General features: G+C 34.3%; 1 long non-coding RNA gene across 1 annotated transcript; it reads left to right on the forward strand.

Annotated features, from left to right (window-relative positions):
• Positions 1 to 2,208: 2,208 nt before the first annotated feature.
• Positions 2,209 to 5,595, forward strand: LOC101267628 (uncharacterized). Its single transcript, XR_742679.4, has 2 exons — positions 2,209 to 3,033; positions 5,275 to 5,595. It is a non-coding gene; the product is annotated as an uncharacterized lncRNA (long non-coding RNA).
• The last annotated feature ends 14,944 nt before the right edge of the window (positions 5,596 to 20,539 follow it).

Below are 20,539 nucleotides of genomic sequence, written 5' to 3' on the forward strand. Positions count from 1 at the left end.
GCCAATTCTTGGTGTGTGATTATGTTAATTCAGGTTAAATTTATTGTTGGGTCTTGCTAATGAGTAGTTAATTTGTTTTTAAATGTGATTTCGTTTATTAGTTGTGTATGAACTTAATGGAATTATTGTAGAAAATATAATTTCATTTTCATGTTTTTGGCTTACTCAAGAGAAAAGTTTTAAAAACAAGACTACTGAATTGATAGACTATTATTATTGGGTTGGCTATCTACCGCTTTTAAACCTGTTTGCATAGGCTCGTGCACTGATTTACGTTCAATAATCCCAGGGGCTTTCACTTGTCATGATTCAGGTTGAGAGAGTAAATCCTAAACCATCTCCCACATATTCAGCTTAAGAGAGTGAAAAGGATAAGGCAAAGGCTGGGTGTAATCGCGGCTATCAGTGTTCGAGAGAAATCAATTTGATTGGGAGTAAATTTCTCGAGAGACAATTAACCACCACTAAAGTCTAGTTTATCACAATTTTACAACAATTTACTATCAATAGTATGTCCACGGTTGTTTATTTTAGCCCATATTTCTATAACCTCCCGATAATCTTGTCTACTTATCCGTATCTCTAGTTTTACTATTTTAGTATATAATTATTTATAAAAAAACCCTTCGATATTTGACACTTGTGTCACCCTTTGAAATTTGATGTTTTAGCACATTAAAGTATTTAGGTATAACTAATTTGAATTGATTCACACTTGACTATCAATTCTTGAAACCACTCCCTGTGGAATTCGACTCTAATTCACTTAGTTGGGTTATATTATTGACAACCATCGACACTTAGAATTGGATGATGTGTCCTGATGTGTTAATCAACTAACAACATTAATGACGCTCATCACTACAGGATGAAGACTAGGTCCCCAATGGGAATAATAAGTTGGCTCGCCCTTCCCATATATGATGGAACTCCAAGGTGGTTACACATATGGGGCCCGATAGAAAAAAGGGACCTACATATAGCTGCTAAATATTGGTTTGACTTTATCAGTGGTACTCTGATGGCATCCCATAATGAGTGTTTTTCACCACTTAAAAGTAGCTTGTCTTAGTGCGAACGTTGCACTAAAGAGAATTAATTTGGGGAGGATTGAGGTAGAGTACCTAAAAGATAAGGCAGAGAAGAAGAAGAAGAAGAAGAAGAAGAAGAAGAAGAAGAAGAAGAATGAACGAATGAACGAATGAATGAAGCACTAGTTGACTCTTCACCGGTTGTGAAGACAGACTTGTTACCTAGAGAGGCACCTGTGCCTACTCTGCCCCATATGCCTTTAGTTACCTCTATTGTTGTTCCTTCTGACACTCTAGGTTCTTCTGATGTTGCACTACGTCCTAGACTTGTTTTTGCTATTTATCGTCCTCTACTTACTCAGACCTCATTAATCCGGATAGGAAAGCTTTCCTATTATGCTGATCGTTGTGCATCCAGAATTGAGGTCTCCGTTTCGAGCATAATTTAGACTGCCCTGGTTGATGTTGTGACACCATTAAGTGCTACCATTAATGCACTTGCGACTAGGATAATAGTCTGTGAGCATGGTCAAGTGTCCAGCTAGGAGGCGACGACTTTAAAGGCCATTATTATTGCGTTGATGGGTGGTTGGATCTGCTAAATTCCACCAATATGTCCTTGATTTTTGGGACTCTAGCGATTTGAGTCATGCCAGAAATGCCTCTGGTTATCACCGAAGTTGAGGTTAGAGTTGAAGAAACAGTTGATCCCGAGTCTGAGGTGGAGACGGATGAGGACATGCTTGAAGTTGCTAAGGAAGCTTTATATGAGGGCTTTATTGAGACTGAGGAGACCATGGTAAACACAGTTGTGCATGATTCTTTGGTAGATACACCCTTGGTTGACCCAAGTGTAGTTGTTGTTCCTTTTGAGGTGACTCTAGTCACTGGTGCCCAAGTTCAGAGTGATGCACCGGGCGCTTATGCCCAGATAGATGGAGCAACTTTTTAGACAGGATCCCTCTTTACTAGTCTCTCAGTCTTACTTTTTGACTTTTGGATATTATTTTTATTGCATTTGAGGACAACTAATTTTTATTTATGTTAGGGTTAGGCCCACCTTTCATGAACTTTTGTGATTATGTTTTGTTTATCTATTGCACCGAATATATATATATATTAACTTTTCTTTTTAATTCCTCATTTATATTAAGCGTCCGATCAGACGACCAAAATTGAATAAGACTTTTTTCCAACAAATGTTTCTTTCTTTTGCAAAAAAATAAATAGTACAATGAGCGCTTGGTTTTCCTAATTTTTCCCGAGATTGCGCCATAGTCTAGGGAAAGAAAGAAAACTTTTTCCCTTCCCTAGAACTCTAACGCTCAAATCCGTCCCCTCTCCCATCAACTTTGGACCATCGAAAAATGGCAATTTCCGATGGATCATCTCTTCGACCCTGTACACCGTCCATCAATCAGCTCTCCTATGGCTTCACAACTTCTCCTCCTTCCCCAGGCGTTCCTCTTCCCCATTCCCCTTCACTATTTCGTCTCATCAAAGAACCGCTATGAGCCGCTGGAACACAATAATACCCGGCGGTCTCTTGCTTTATGTCTTTCCCATCACCTTTTTCTGATGAAAAACAGACCCCTACGCTGCTACATCTCTGCTCTAGCCGAGTTTTGTTTCAAATATTTTCAAAATTTGTGGTCTTAAAAATTTGAAAACTGATGATTGATTTTGATGTCAAGTTGCAACTCTCTGTTTTCCAGCATTATTTTAATTTTCAAATTTGAATTTTGGATTCTTTCACCTATAAAAGGATGGCGTTTTCCCATCCAAAACCAGAGGGAGAAAGGGACAGAGACAGATAGAAAAACGAAGGAGAATCGATTATCATCTAGAAATCAATCATCGATATCCGAAATTCATCATGAGAAACAGATTTTAAAGGTTATTCTCTTTTGTTCTCTGTTTTCCTTCCTTTCTCGAGTTGAAGCACGAGTTCGAATTCGAAATCACTTGACGTCAAAGCTTTTAGTTTGCTGCTCTACGCAAGGTCAGTAATCTTGTTCTATTGACTGTTAGTTCACTGCTTTGTTTTAATTATGTTTATAATATGTAATTAGACATGTTTTAGCTTCTCTCGTGTGTTTAATTAGTTGTTAAGTTACCATTCATATTTTTTAAGTAGTTTCAGTTTACTGGCGGTTTTTTACCCGAGTCTTGAACTCGCCTCCTATGCCTTTGGTGTGATGCCTTGAGTCAAAATTAGTTTATATGTCCAGTTGAATTTTTTCATTTTTTATAAATAGTACCATCTGTATATTTAGCTAAGACATGATTAGTTCGTTTCTTATTACTGCCCTACAACTGATCACTTGGTTCATATGCTAGAGGGAAGAATTAGTTTTAAGACCCAATAAAATATTTGAACAATGTTGTCGCAGTTTCCGTAATCTATTTTTGCAGCACTATGTTTCTTTATTCCGATTTAAGTTTGAGGAAAGCAGCTGGTGTGCTTTAAATTCTGCATTTTTGTTATGTACATTCTGCGTTGCATGTTATCCCGTGTGTATATAAGTTTTGTACAGCTTGTATAGGTTTCATTTTTTTATATAGTTTGTGTTTAAAAGCTCATGTGTCCCGAAGTATGAACATTATCGCATTATTTTTGTATTCCAAACTAGCTCTGTGATTAAATTCTGACTACTACTTCATCACTCTGTTAATTATTTTTAAGTTATGTTAAAAATATGGACTGCCTTAGAGTGTCAATCGAAGCCGAGCACCTACAGTGATCTTCATCTTCATTTCCCTATATTAATCATATCTTGTTATCTTGACGGTTCTACTTCATGATCATGATTTTTCCTAAAAAATATTTCTGACTGTCATCACATACTGCCTCTATTAGATGTTTTAATTTGTTATGCCGAGAACATGTAAGTCTCTTGACTAAAGTTCTGTTAACCCCCCTTTCGTTATCTTGTATAAATACATATATAACGCATTGTTGTTTCTGTTGTTTGGCATAAGAAGTTCTGTTCTTATTTGGATGGTTCTTAAATGAGAATAGTCTTATACAAAGTGAAACTCCTACACATCGCTAAACAACTACAACTAAAGCCTTGTCTCAAATTGCTTCTCTGTTTAGCCTAAATTTAATATCAATTTGGTTAGTGAGTTTATTATTGTTTTGAGTTAGTTACTTAGTAAGGCTGGCTTTTTAACTGGTTGTTTTTCTTTAAGTTTGTGATCCTTTAATTTTCCCTTTTTGTATCTGTCAAGTTTTAGCTTCTATGTTTACTCGTCTTAGTTCAATGTCGTCTCTATTGATGCCTAGTTTTAATTCTTCTTTCTGGTTGGTAACTGAATAGTAATGCCACATGATCAAATCTAGAACAACTTCACATGAATATGCTTGGATTCAAAAGTTGTATCCCTCGTTCCAATCCCCCTCCTTGTTGGAAGATCTGGAAAATATAAGAGCATGATAAATGTCTCGTCGTTAAGTGAAATATAATCCTTCATTCGAGATTCATGAAATTCTGGTTATACATATCCTTCATTTGGGGGCTGATTTTATGAGAACTAATTCAAAAAGTTTTCGACTAACTAGTTTTAATCTAGTAGTGTTGTGGATTGATTTTTTGTGTGTGTGATCAGTCAGTCTTTTTTGCGAGTTGATAGTTAAGGTAGTACCTCACAGTACAAAATAGATAAATAATTGAATTGATCAGCTTTCCAATGACTCATCCTCTAACTGTATGCTAAGATCAAAAACAAGACCCTTTTCTTAGCATGCCCCAAATCTTCTTGTGATGTTTCTCTCTAGATTGATTAAGAATTGGTAAACTAATTGCTTAAATGTCATTAAGAAAGAGCCATAATAGTATGATGTTGTTGTTCTGAGTATATTTTCCAGCATGCCTATGACTACATATTACTTATTTTTAAATGTCTTTGATGAATCTAATATCCAGTTGTTAATTCTACATCTTCTTTGTTCATCACAAGTACACTCGGGAGTGCGTTTAGAGTTAGTATATGACTCCATCTCTGTCCAAACCAGAGAAGCGACTAATAGCCTGCATTACCGCCCGTGTCTAGTAGCCCTTTTTCGCGTCAATAGTGCCCAACGCTTCCTTGTCGCTTCAATGTTTCATGTGCTTTATATACATATACGAGTTGTTGCTTTGACTAACATTTTATACATAGTATTTAACACTGATATTTGATTGCTTCTATTTGTGTTTGGATTTGTACAAACCAACTAAGAACGATGTCTAAAGTACAGATTTTTGTAAGGCCGCAGTGCAGATTCTAAAGTTGAAGGAAGTGCAGATTTTTTAGACAAATATGCAGATTTTTAGTTTCAAAATTGCAGATTCTCAAGCTTACAAGTTGCAGATTTTTTTTAGTGTGAAAATGTTGCTTTAAACTAAGCAGATTTTTAGTTTAAAACTGCAGGTCTTTTTTTGGTCCAATACAAGAACCTTTTCTGGGCTGTAAGGTGTAAGATTTCAGCTTAAAATGCAGACTTTAAGAGGAAAAACTGTTGCTTTAGACAACCCAGCACTGCAGATTTTTCTAGTGTGAAAAATGCAAATTTAACATGCTCTGCCAAGCAAATTATAGCGTAAAAAGGTGGAGATTTTAAACTTGAAAAAATGCAGGCTTTGAGTGGTAACACGTATAGATTTTAACAGCCCAACTGCATTTTTTTTTTTGCGTAAGAATGTCGACGTTTCCTTGGTTCTCGAACACCATTTTGGGATGTAAAAATATAATTTTTTTGGAACTAACCACTATATTTTGAGAGTTTAAAAGTTGTAGCAGTTCAAGTTTGAAAGTTCTTAATAATACTACTTTCAAAAGGAAGAAGAAATGTTATTTTAAAAGAATATTTAATATTTATAATTATCAATACTTACTTAGACCTTTATGTTAAGAAAAGCTTATCATTTAGAACTCCCAAATAAATTTGAAACTAGTTTAAAGGCTAAAATATTCACCCTTTGGAAATACTTGTTTTTTAAGAAAACAGATAAGAAAGTAGGCTTACATATCTAACAACAAATAAATATAACTATAGAATAAGTCTCACTAGTTTGGCCCATTTTATATTATTGACATCACCCCTTTATAAAATATATATGTTATTGTTATTTTTTAGATATTATTAAAAACATTTAATTTCTTAACATGCTATTTTCAAGGATTTTAGATACGAAAGGTTCAAAATATAAGGTACATATATGTCATATGCAAAAAGGTGTAAATTCTATATATAAATAAAAAGATAATTTTCATATCTTTCAAACTCAACATTTATTTTGGATACATTTATATTGGACACCTCTATACTTTTCAGCATATAAAATTATAATACATTTTCATACGCTTATCTATTTATTTATTTATTTTACAATGTAATAGGTATACTAATATTAATTTTTCTATAATGGACTTATATATGTTGTACCTTTTGTTTTACTCTTTTTCTTAAAACTAATAAAATTTACTCATTTTAAAGAGAATAAATAAATAGGTTTTCCTAATTATATTTTTCTAAATTGAGCTTAAGTATTATCGTCAGATAGGCTCTGAGCGGTGATTAACACCTTTCCCTTGAGTAACTAAAATTCGTACTCAGAATCTCACTAGTTTCGCAAATCAAAATAGAGTTTGCATTAACATAAAAATGGTTTTCCTAATGTTTTCCTTAAAATTTCAGGTGGCAACTCTAACACAAAAATTTTTTCAAAAAATTAGAGTGTCAGCTATATTAAGTTGTGAACTGATTTTGGCCGGTTCAAAAATAGGGTGCGTCACTTAAGGCTGGCAATGATATCGCTATAGGGAGAATCGGACCATTAATTACCGGAACCGGTACGGAACTGGTTCTGTGCTGACCGGTCACATTCTAGAAACCGGTAAAAATAGTACTGTTCCGTCCCGGTTCGGAAGAGAACCGGTAGTACACCAGACCGGACCGGACCGGTAATTAAAAAAAATTAATTTTTTTAATTGAATATAATTTTTATTATAATAATTAAGCAATTGAAAATTTAAATATCAAACTTTAAAGTTATAAAATTTAAATTTCAAACTCTTTAATTTTGAAAATTTTAAATTCAAACTTTAAAGTTTTAATTTAAGATTTTCAAAATTTTAAACTTTCAAATTTAAATTTTTCAACTTTTAAAGTTTGAAAATTTTAAACTCAAATTTTAAAGTTATAAAATTTAAATTTCAAACTCTTAAAGTTTGAAATTTTTAAATTTAAACATTAAAGTTATAAAATTAAAAATTGACTTTATTAAAAATTAAATTTAATACAACAATATTAAAAAACAAATTAAGGCGAATAACCTATATTTTTATTAATATTTATTTGATATTACAATTACATTTACAAAAAGAAATTGAATTAAATCTTAAATTATCATATTTTTACTAATAGTTGGTGCCACCATATAAATCCCTTCGTAAATCATTCAATATTTCTTTAGTAACATTTCGGAAATAGGTTGAATAGAAAGATCTTCCATTGCTTCAATACCGTCGTCACTATAATCCTGTATTACTTCATCAACGTCATTTTGAAATTTGGTCGGTAGTGGTTCATGACCCAAATTTCTTCTCTCGGCATTAATCCAATCTCGATATAATACCGATCTCCAAGCTATCGGCTGCTAGTGAATGCCTATGTTTTCCAAGTTGAAACCTTCCTGCACCAAAGACGCCTTCCGAAGCTACCAACAACGCTTGCATTGCTAATATATCTCGAACCATCGATACTAGTTTTGGAAATCCTTTGGCGCAATCTCTCCACCATTTGAGAATATCTTCAGCAGGTTCTGTATTTTGATTAATAAAGGCATCAAAATCATTTCTATTATCGTGAGAAAGTTCAAAATAATCCTTTAAATAATTATCAATATTATTTTCATCAAATCTAACCCTAGAGCTTTCAGATTCATTTTCACTTGATAAATTTATATTAGCATTATATAGATCATACAATTTTCTAGTTTCAATTTTTATGCTATCTTTAACTTGTTGACAGCTAGAAATTTCTTCTAATACATCATTAATATCTAAGTTAAAATATATTTTTTCAATCATTCTTGATGAACCGAAATCTTTATACTTAGGGTGTAACAAACATGCAGTTAAATAAATTTGAGGAATAGGAATATAATATTTTGTAAATTTTATAATCATTTTTTAATGGTTTGTTGAAATCTTGGTTTATTTTTAAATTTATATAATTTAGAAGAAATCATACAAATATCAGGCAAAATAGTACAAATTGATGCACTATAAAGTACAGAAATTCTTTTTGTAGTTAAGTATAAAACTTTTAGGAAATCTATAAGTTCATTTATAACACGTCAATCATTATCATCTACTCTATATGTCATATCAGAATTATGAGTATTCCAAACCATTTGTAAGGGTATTCGATATTCATAAGCGACTACAAGCATTTCATATAAAGTATTCCATCTAGTAGCCACTGTTTTTGGAATTTTTCTAGGTGGAAGATTATTTTCAAAACAGCGATTTTGAAAATATCTACGCCTAGACTTAACTTGACATTTAAATATAAAATGACATGCATTTTCAACTTTCGTACATCCGTTATCATACATATTTACACCATCTCCAACCATCAAATTATATATATGTGCACTACACCTAATAATATGATAATTTATCACCATAGAAATGACAAAGTGTAGTTTTTAAATATTCAACAACAGAATTATTACTTGAAGCATTATCTAATGTTATACTATTTATTTTATCACATATTCTATAATTTTGTAAAATATCTAAAATAGTTTGAGCAATATAACTATCGGTTTTTTGCATTTGACAACATTTATAACTTAAAATTCTTTTTTTGCATATACCAATTTTCATCAATCCAATGTGCACTAACAGTCAAATAATCGTTACCATTTACACTACGACCTCTATCAAAAGTAATAGCTATTTTACAAGTATTATAATAAAATAAACAACGAATATATTGAAAATGTTGTGCATGATAATCAAATACAACCTTTTTTATTATATTTCTAGCAAAACCTTTAAAATTTGGATTATATACAATTTGAATATAATGTAAAAAATTAGGATTTTCAGCAAAACTAAATGGCAAACCCATAACACATATCATTTTAGTTAATTCTTCAAGATCTTTTTCTCTACTATATGAAGGTGGTAAACTAGAGCCAGAAACATTAGACGGATTTAATTGTATTTGTACCATTTTAGAGCAGCCTACTCCTACATTTTCAGGAAGGGGGTACCTTTTTTTTAGCTTCCGCTACCGCTTTAGCATGCAAAAAATCATTTTTACGACAAGACATTAAATGACTACTCAAATGTCCCGTCCTGCCAGATTTGCCAACAGTTTTATGATTTAAAATATGTTTACATTTATTACAAATAACTTGTATTTTATCTTCGTTTTGTGTCATAAATTGCCAAACAATCGATTTTTTAACACGTTCTACCTTAGGCCTAGGATGTATTGGGGGAACTGGGGCAGGACAATGAAAGGGAGAGGGACTGGGAGTATTAGTAGTCGTAGGTGGCTCAGTTTCATCATCATCATCATCAAAAGTAGGCGTATTAATATAATTATCAATATCATTATCATTATCATTATCATTATCATTATCACTAGGCAAATCCTCATCAAAATAACCAAAGCGACGTTGTAAATGTTCATGATAAGGATCTAATCATGAATTACTATCAATATTAAAAACAGTATCATCAACATGTGTATAATCATTTGTATTTATTCTTAATATAGTGGATTTTTTAGTTTTTGATTTAGAAGAACTATCGGTTTTTGCATTATCGGAGGATTTAAAGTTACAAATATTTTTTACACGCTCTAATACACTTTTTTCCCCTTTCCTTTTTGAACAATATTTTTACCGAAATCCATATTAAAAAATTAAACGTGAGATTAAATATAATACGAAAAATGTTATGCAATTATGCAAATAATAAAACACAAAACAAATAAATAGTTATTTAAATATAAATGAAACGTAATATAAAAGTTAGAACGAATGTACCGAACGTCTACTTAAAAAAGTAGACGTTTATGATCACCGTAAGCCGAACCTGGAAAGTTGAAAATTGAATTTTGAAGCTTCAAATCTAATTTCCAAAGACCAACTAAGGCAACACTGGAATTTAAGATATTATATATTATAGAATTAGAGATTAGAGATCGAAAGTAGAGAGTTGAGAGAGTAGAAGATGAATAGATGATTTTGTGATTTAAAAGAATGAAATTTAGGGGTATTTATAAGTAAAAAATGGGTTAAAATGTAATTTTTAAAACTTTAGGGTATTTAAAAAGTTAGGGGTGGGGTAGGGCTCCTATTGGATGAAATTCTACTCAAATAGCCGTTGGGGGGCCCACTAGCCGTTACCCAACGGCTAGTAACGGATATATTTTTAAAAAGAAAAAAATTAACCGAACTGGTATTTATCGGAACTGATAAATTCCGATATTTACCGATTTCCGTCTCGGTACCTGTATCGGAACCGGAAATTAACGGTTCTTAACGATACTAACCAGTACCGAATCGGACCGGGACGGAACGGACAGGAATCCGGTAAGTACCAGTTCCGCTGCCAGGTATAGCGACACTTATGAGGGCATAGGTGCATATCTGCTACAGAAAAAGTTTAGATCATCAGAGATAAACATAAGATAACCCAGAGTTGTCAGAAGTCCTATGCATATATAAGGAAAAGGGACTTAGAATTTGAGATTAATGCTTGATTTTCCTGAAAGTGTTACTTATAAAGGAAATAATGAGATTTGGCTAGAAAGGGAATCTATGTCCTAGATATTTTGGCCCTTACAAGATCTTCGAAAGGGTTGGTAAAGTCACTTATGAGTTAGAGCTGCCAGCAGAGTTAGTATTAGTCTATCCGATTTTTCATATTTTCTTGTTGAAGAAGTGTGTGGGTTATCCAACAGCTATAGTACCATTAGAAAGTGTGGTTGTAAAGGATAATCTCACTTATGAAGAGGTAGTAGTTGAAATTCTTGATCGCCATGTTCGAAGGTTGAGAAACAAATAAGTCGCATCACTCAAGGTGTTGTGGAAGAGTCAATATGTAGAGGGAGCTACTTGGGAAACAAAAGTAGCCATGAAGTCCAAGTGTAGAATGAGGTAATAGTTCCTCTCCGGTCTTTCAGTTATTTTTGCATAAAACTTGGTCTTAGTATAATATTCCTTAAGACATACTTGCATTTTCAGCATATTTGCATGTTCGTGAAATTTGGTTCAATCAGATTTTAGTTTCCAAAGGGGCAGATATTGTAACAGCTCAAAAAAATCAGCTTTTTGACTTAGCAGAAAATTTGTGAACCACGGCAGGGTTCACACATCGTGAAAGGAATCATGAATTGTCGACTTGCCTATGGCTCATGCCCTCCTAGAAGAGGTGGACAACGAGACCCTTCCCAGGTCGTGGACCATCCAACAAGCCATAGTGAGACTTTTCTATGTCAGGCAGAACCCACCAAGCTCAGGTGTCAGACCATGGAGCCCTCAACCTGTTGTTGTCTTAAAGAAAGGTCGTGGTCTTAATGACGGGCCATTGTGGCATCCGTGAACTTGAGCCATTAGACCCTAGCTCAAGTGAAGTACCACGACGACCTTCATGATCCGTGGTCGTTCACATGTAATCTAGTAGGGCTTGTGGTTTTACCACCCAATAACCAATAGTAAGTTGCTCAAGAACCACGACCCATACAACGGACCATGGTCCTTGAGATGGTCTGTTATTGCGTCCATGTTCGAGCCACGTTAGAATTTAAGTGGGGTTGTTTTTGTTTTTTCACCTATATGTTGGACACCTAAACTATGTTATTTAACCCCTAAACTACATAATTTTTGTCAGTTTGAGCCTAGTAACTTAATCAGAACTTACCATAATTGATCATTCACCTAATTTCACAAAAATTAAAGCAAAAAGAAGAAATTCAGGTGTTAGCATCCTCAAGAATAGCAGCAAGGTTTTCTTCAATTCTAGCCTTGAAATGAAAAAAATTCTCTGTGAAATTCGTCATGAATCATTGCTTTACAGAAATAACGAATATTACTTGAGTTGCAGGTAATTTTGTAACTATGTATGTGGGATTTGACTAGTAGATTCGTATCACCCATTAAGTCCCTAGAATTCAATCAGATTCGTAATTCTCTATATCATGCTTAGACCTAGGGTTTATAGAACTTCATAAAATTGCTATGATTTAGTTGTTGTAACGTTCTTAATCATATCATCATGTCTTCATAATGCTTTTGAATAAATTCTTTCATGAAACTCAGAATCCTAGTTGTGTAGTTCTTTCAGTTCATGAATTAGACTATCTAGGATAGATAAACAAATATACATTCCTCGGTTTTCAAATGTTTCATTATTAGTACTTAATGTTGCATTTTAGTTAGTATGTCAGAATATTGAGCTACCCAATTTATATTTAGTATGTTGTTATACACAATCTAGTTGGGACTAGGATTATTACTGAGTTAGACTAGGGTCAACCAACCTTTAAGTCCCAAAATTATGTGCCCCCATAGGTTAATTCCTTTTCGTGGGCATCATATTTAGTGATGACACCAGTCATTCCTTTATACCCCTACCAAGTTATATTGGGTCCCCTCAATGGGGCGTATATATCGAACTCCATGTTTATCTCACATGTTTCTATGTCACTTAGTAGTAACTCCCACTGTAAAATTCTATTGATTGAGTCGGTTATCAGTTTCAGTTCAGTATTCACTTTTAGCTTGCTATGAATATGGTCATTGCATTTAGTTTAATTGATATTCGGTATTTTCAATACATTTATCATGTTCAACTTATATTATTGCTCTGTATACTTTATACAATTATGTATATTGTTCATCTTTATCCTATCATGCATGCTCAGTTCCTTTCAAGTACTGACGTATTGATAAGTACGAGATTTTGGACTCATTGAGGGATTTATTTTTATAGGTTTAGTGTCCTCAAATGCTTATTATGTGCCAATAACTAATGTGAAACCCTTAATTTCCAGATATATGGGTTGAGGAACAAAGTAAGGAAACTAATATGCAAAAAGGAACAAAATAGGCTGAAATAGTAAGGAAATGCAAGCCTGTGATCGCCAAGTCTACTTGGCGAGTCACCAAAATGGCTACTTGACCGTCTAAAATTCGAGTGAGCCAAACCCTGAAGAAAAGAACCAAGTTGGTGAGATAAAGGAGCAGTTGGCTGATCTTTGAGTTATTCAATGATGTAGTGTTAGATCGACCAAAGTTACAGAACTTTGAGATTGCTGAATGTCAAGACAGAAGGGCGATAGAAATTACCAAAGGGAGGCTCACCGAGTGTTTCAGCAAGCCTGACTTGCTTCGCCAAATGGCTCTTTGCAACATATTTTTGAAAACTATAAATACATTTTGAAACATTGTGTTTAGTATCTAATGACATAATATATGAGTATATTACTAAATATTGAGCTCTTGAGAAAATTTTTCTCTAGTTTTTCCTAAGCTTTGGAGAATCGATGTTTTCAATTTTGAGAAGTTGAAAATGGGTTTCGACGTGGAACATTGTAAAACAAAAATCAATTTTATCCAGTTAATGGAAACTCAACTTGTTAGCGATTTTTAACTTTTTATGATGTTTATCTAAAACACCCAATTCTTGGGGTGTGATTATTTGATTTTAGGTTAATTTAGTTTATGGGTATAGCTAATTGTTTGTTATAATGTCATTTAGAAGTGAGTTCAATCATTAATTGTGATCTAATTTAAGAATTGTAGTTGCAGAATGCAGTTCTACCATTCTATTTTTTGTTGGCTGAGAGATAGTTTATAAAACTAAAATTATTGACTGATGGTTCATGGGTACTGGGTTGACATAAGTTCAGCTCAAGAGTAAATCCTAAACCCAATCCCACACATTCAACTCGAGAGAGTGAATCGACTAAGGTGTGGATTGTTCTTATTTTGCTAGTTTGTTGATGCTTGAGAGAAATAAACTTGATTCAGGATAAACTATTCGTAAGAAGGTTATCTATAGTCTAGCTTACTCACTAATATCTAGTTATTTTGTAATAGTTGCAATCACCCATTTATCTATATTATTCTATAATTTTATAACATCTCAAAAACCCATCTCAGTATTGTTATTTTTGTATTGTCTACCACTGATCGTTGTTGATATTTCTAAACCAAAACCCCCATTTGACATTTGTGTCACCCCTGATTAGCATAATGTCTTAATTCAAAAATTTCTATTCCTATGATTGATTTGAACACGTTCATACTTTCCATATAACTCTCAAACACGTATTGTTCCCTGTGGGATTCAACCCCAACTCATTTAGTTGGGTTATATAGTGATTAATGACCATTGGCGCTTAGAATTAGATGAAGTGTTTTTTATAACGTTAATCAAAATGGTGTCACTACCAGGAGTGGTATGAGAATTTTTTGGTGAAGTTGAATTTTGTTTTTTAGTCATAGTTGAATCTACTTATTTTCTAGTTTTGGATTATGTGTTGTGGTTTAAAACAAGAGGAATGAGTGTCAACTAAATCAATGGTAGCCAAATAGTCTACCAAGATAACATCGGCATTCTCAAATGATGTTTATGAGACGAATGCTAATGACCCTAACCTTGTGGGTGAAGTTGGTACCATTCGTTTGCCTCTAGCTGAAGGGAACACAGTGTTCCACATTACGAGAACCATGTCACAACTCTTGCAATTGAAAGGGTTGTTTGGTGGGTTGGTTCATGAGGATCCCCTTGAGCATATAAGAAACTTTGTTGGTGTTTGCGGGTCATTCTTCTTCAAGAACATATCCCAAGAGCCCGTCTGGTTAAGTTTGTTCCAATTTTCTTTAATGGGAAAAACATATAAGTGGTTGACTGAATTGCCAAGATACTCTATCACTTCATGGGAAGAGCTTATCACCGCATTTCAAGTGAGATTTTTCCCTCCATCGAAGATGATGATACTTAGAGACAACATCTAGAGCTTCAAGAATTTGGAGGGCGAGAAAAATCATGAAACTTGGCTAAGATTTAAGAAGTTGGTGCTGCAATACTTAACTCATGGTTCGCCCGACAACATTTAGCTATAATACTTTACCGAAGCCTTGATTCGCTGAATAAGAGAGTAGCTGACCAACTTTCTCCAGGAGGTTTGTTGCAACAACCTTACATCATAGCAGCCCAACTCTAGGATATTATGATCAAAATTAACTGGGCAAGGTACACCCGTGAAGATCAGGTCTCCCCTCTCACTTTTAAATTGACACATGATCAACTTGACAAAGACTAAGAGAGGGACCAAAACATATTAAAGATGATGAACCAACTTGATATTTTGGCCAAAAATTCCATGAAAGATGGTGCTAAGAGTGTCAATGTTGTGGTGTGGGTTGTGTAAAACCCTAAGAGGCCAAGTTTGAAGCGTTGTACTATGAGGAATTGAACTTCCTAGCCAACCAAGGAGGTGGTAATCATGCTAACTAGCCAACCAACGTTGTAACAAGGATGAAGGTCGGACAAACTATGATAGAGAGTGAAGAGATCGTACTCCCACTTGGAAGGATAGGGATGGGGAGAAGGATAGGTATGTACATCCCCACGAGCGTCAAAAGCCCAAAGATTCAGAGGGTGGCCATTCTAAGGATATTCTCTCTAGTATTCTCAACAAGGTTGAGAGGTCTGATAAAAGTTTGAAAGAGATGAAAGAAGATGTATCAACCTTTAACTAGACGGTGACTTCTCATTTTTTCTCTATCAAGCAGTTGGAGAGTCAAATGGGTCAAATTGCTTCTCACTTAAACCCAAGACAACAAGGAGGTTTCCTAGGATACTATGGAAAACCCCAAGAATGAAGTTTGAGAGAGGACTTGCATTGTGCCACCACGTTAACTAAGGCACTGCTTGGGAGGCAAACCAAGTGTTTATTGCTTTCTTTCTGTTTTTGAAATAATCATGTGTTGATTATTCATGTTATAGTGTGGAACGTGTTTGAAATATGTAGTTTGGCGAGCCAAAATTCCAGTTGGTGACTCGCCGAAAAGGTCAGGGAGCCTAACTTAGACCATTGCTTGACTCAAGAAATTACAAAATTGGAGTTTGTAAAACTTGGAAGACCCATGAAAAATTTAGTGAATCGCTGAACAGGTCGCAATCGTGACTTTGTTTGACCCCCTAGTTGACAGGAGATCTTGTAAGACTCGGTGAGGTATGTAACCACTGGGCGTGTCACCGAGTGGTTTGGCAAAGAGAATTAATGTCACCAAAAAGGCTCTAACTATACATTTTTTAAAGGCCAAAGGTTTAAAAGTTCAAAATATTTCACATTCCCTCACTTTTTAACTTCATAAAATCACACCCACACTACATTTACAATATTTTTTTCATTTTTATCGATTTCTAGTCGTGGATTCAGTGTTCGGAGTGGGATACATTGCCGCCTAGATTTACAACTTCTTACATTTGGCAATAAAGGCTGGTTTTCCAAACCCCAAACTCTTAATTAGCGGTTAAACTCATTTGGTATTGTGTTATTCTTTTTGATGTATGGTGAGACTCTCTAAATTTGCTTATGTTTGCTTACCTGCCTCATTTAATTTCGATTGCGAACCTAAATTGCCTAAGTGTTGATTTCCCAAATTGCGTGCTTTCAAATTGATCAAAATTTGTTGGGTTTTGCTTAATTGTTATGGAGTCTAGTCGGGTGAAGTTTGAGTAACCCAAATTGTGTCAAATGATGTGCTTTGTCCAATGATGTGCGTTTGCTATCATTTTTAATAAAGTCATCAATTGGCCAATTTTTGTCAAACCGAGGGAAGCTTGAGTACCCTAGTAAGATGGGTCTAGTAGATCTAGGATTAAATGAATAAGCATATGGTTTGATTTTGTTTTCAGGGACTGTGGGGTTGATTTTGAATTTCGGGTAGAAAGTAGGCACGTTGGGTAGTTTGGCGAGCTGAGTCGAGCTTGTCGAACCGCTCGGCGATTTGCAGAACCTCCCTTAACCATCTTAAATTTCATTGGTTTTTTGAGTGTTTTTCTATAACTTTCGATGAGAAGTTTGGTTTCACCAAGTGCACTCTGAATGTGTTTTTTGATCGCCTTTTCTACATCCCCAACCCTAAATACACTGTGATATTTGGTGGGATAGTTTGTGCTCACCGAATAACCTTTCTCATCGCCGACAGGACATTTTCTAAAAAAAATGATTAAATCCTTTAGGTAAGCCCAATGTAGCTCTCTAAATTGATTCAACGACTTGGCGATTGGTTAGGCGAGTTTGTCCGTAATATATTTTCTGGATTTTTCTTGAACTATTTCTAACAGTTTCCAATTTGTGTTGCAGATATGGCTAGACCAAAAGTAGAAGGTGGAGACATATCGCCCCACAAGAGGTTAAAGGGAATTATTATCAATGAGGATGCAGTTGCATCCCAGGCCAGGGCGACAAAACTTTCTACCACTGGTGGGAAAGGCAAGGAACCTGCACCTGCATTACCAGAGGCAAACTCCGATAGTAAGGGGATTTATATCACTCACCTAACCACCTCTAAGAGTGAGGGTAAGCATCACGACCTTCAGGATGCATGAGCTATTGTCAGCCCAAAGAGCTGAGCTACGTTCTAAGAGGTTAAATGATTCGTTTAGGATTAGGTCACCCCAAGACACTACTCATACTCATGTTCTAGATCAAGTTGTGGTCCCACCACCACTGGTACATGGTCCTCCTTTCCTGTCTATGAATAGACTAAAGACTGAGGGATTGAGGACCATCATCGAGGTGAAGAGGCAATCTACTGATTGAGTAATAGACAAGGAGATTATGAGCTTATTGAGGTCCCATAAGTTCCATATATTCACTAGACCTCGTGGTCGTTACGTTCTAAATTGGGTCCAGGAGTTTTACACTACTTATGGAGCGTTAGTGCTACAAGGGAAGAAGCATGCTACTAAATTCAAAGCAGTAGATTATGTGATTGTCAGTTATAAAAAGGTGAAGTGTGATAGTGATGTTATCAATGCAGTTCTGGAGTGTATAAAAAGTATTAAGGATAACTATTAGTACATGATAAAAACAAAGTCATTGGAGATGTTGAAGAAGTGGTTGGCCCCTTTGATAATTAATGTTACTACTCTGTGGTTGCAGGCAGGAGCCGAATAGAAAAGAAAGACCTCAATGTAATAGCGAGGTACTGGTTTAGCTTTATCAGCAACAATATCATGTTATCCCAGAATGAGTCTATTATCCGTCACACGAAGGCAACCTATCTTGGTTGCATTATTGATGGGCGCAGTCTCAACTTGGGTATGATTCCAGGCTAGGAGATGGCCATGAAGGCCAAGCAACACCAAATCTCTCTTCCTTTTGCAGTGTTGATCATGGAGTTGTGCAGAAGGGCTTAGGTGCCTCCAGATGAAAAGAAGGATGTCAAAGTGATTCGCACATCTTCACTGATATCTGACGCATTGAGGTGGGGTACTTGAAGGATGATGCGTAGAGAAGAAGGCAACCCTGATGGATTCCTCCCGGCTTGTTAATACTTTCACATTACTTGCATAGGCAGTTTTACCTACTTCGGCCCCTATCTAGTGATGTCCCTTCTATGACTCCTAGTTCTTCTACAGATCTCATGCCTCCTAGATCTGGTGTTACTGTTGCTGCTACTTCCTAACCTCCACTCACCCAGTTTTCGATACTACGGATGGGGCAGCTAGCCCATTCTGAAGATAGGTGTACCTTTAGACTTGAGGCCACCATCCATGGGTGATTGAGAGAGACCTTACGGCTGCTATAACACCTCTTAGTGTGTCCATTGATGCCCTTGCAGTAAAGATAGTGGTGTCTGAGCGAGGTCAAGGGGCCACTAAGGAGGTTACGACTCTAAATGCCGCTATTGCTAAGATGAGGAAAGACGTAGACCAATTGACTTCATCATGACTTCCTTTCCTTTTCATTCTACTTTAGTATTTTGTCTTTATTTTATAACATTATATATGTTTTCATTAAATTTAGTCATAATTTATTTATGAAAGTAACAAAAATTCAAGACAAAACATTTATCTTATTAGTTTCATGTATATGAGTGTGTATGACAATTTTTGGTGGGACTATGAATGTTATTGTTTCTTCTTTTTTTTGGTCGAAGTGGTGGATTTTGAGGCTTTGCTCACAGTAAATGCAGTGACCAAAATTTTTATAGTGTCAACCGTTCTAACTATTTTTCGCTTTGAATCAAATGCTATTATTTTCTTTTCAAATGAATTGTTTCTTTTATTTTTCTGTACGACTTATAATTGAACCGAAATCAAACAATTAAATCAATAATGTATATTATATTTTATCTTATTTGATTTTAATAATTTAGAAATCAATCAGAGTGATTTGATTTTAATTTTAACTTTTGATCAATAACTGACTCAAATTGGTTGTAAATCCCTATGCCCTATGTGTTTCATAGGATGATATGAAGAAACACATGTGCTCTACACGTATTTTTCTAATTGGTGATTAGAGATAGTAATATGAGAAAATTCAAATCTTTATTTGTTATTTTGATTCTTTATTTGTGTGTGCTTTAGATAAAACTTTATAATTCACTTATTATATAAGAGAGAATTTTAAGTTAAAGCAGATATGTCTTTGTTGATGTATTTATTTCGTGCATTTTTAAAAAAATTATTTAAATATTTTTTCTTTGTTCAACTTTAATTTAATTAGTATACAATTTCTTCAAAATTATGGTATCCACTTCACTTATCTTAGTTATAGATTTATTATTTTGGATATCTGTAATAATTAACGATCAATAATGAAAAATATTTTAATTATAGATCTCTACACACAAAAAATGAGACGATTTACTATCATACCAATATTCATCATAAATGCTTTCAGAGTAAAATTTAAAACCATTTAATCAATACCACTTAAAAATTTATAAAAATTAATAATATATATATCAAATATTTATTTTACACGTAATGAGATGATTTCATAACATTTATTTAATACAATTAAAAACAAATTTGTGAACAAATATGGAGTGTATGCATAACATCGGATTTTCGTAACTAGTTTAATAATAGAAAAAATGCACAAGTATCACCTATCTATATTCGAAATTTCAGAGACACACTTATACTATACAAAGTCTTATTACCCCCTGAACTTATTTTATAAAAAAATTTCTACTCATTTGTGGGCCCAACGCGAGTTGACATTTTTTTCAAGCTAGTGTCACGTAGGACGAAAAGGCGTAAAAAATTATTTATAAAATAGTTCAGGGGGAATAGGACCTTAGTATAGTGTAAGTTTGTCTCTGGGATTTCACGTATTGATTGGGGGTATTTATGCATTTTCCCTTTAATTTTTTTGGTATTATTTGTTAATAGGTAAAAAAAAGTTTCGGGTCTAAGATCAACAAATTCTTTCATCAAGAAATTTTCCCTTAATTTCT

Source organism: Solanum lycopersicum, chromosome 8, assembly GCF_036512215.1.
Source record: "Solanum lycopersicum chromosome 8, SLM_r2.1".
NCBI lineage: Eukaryota > Viridiplantae > Streptophyta > Magnoliopsida > Solanales > Solanaceae > Solanum > Solanum lycopersicum.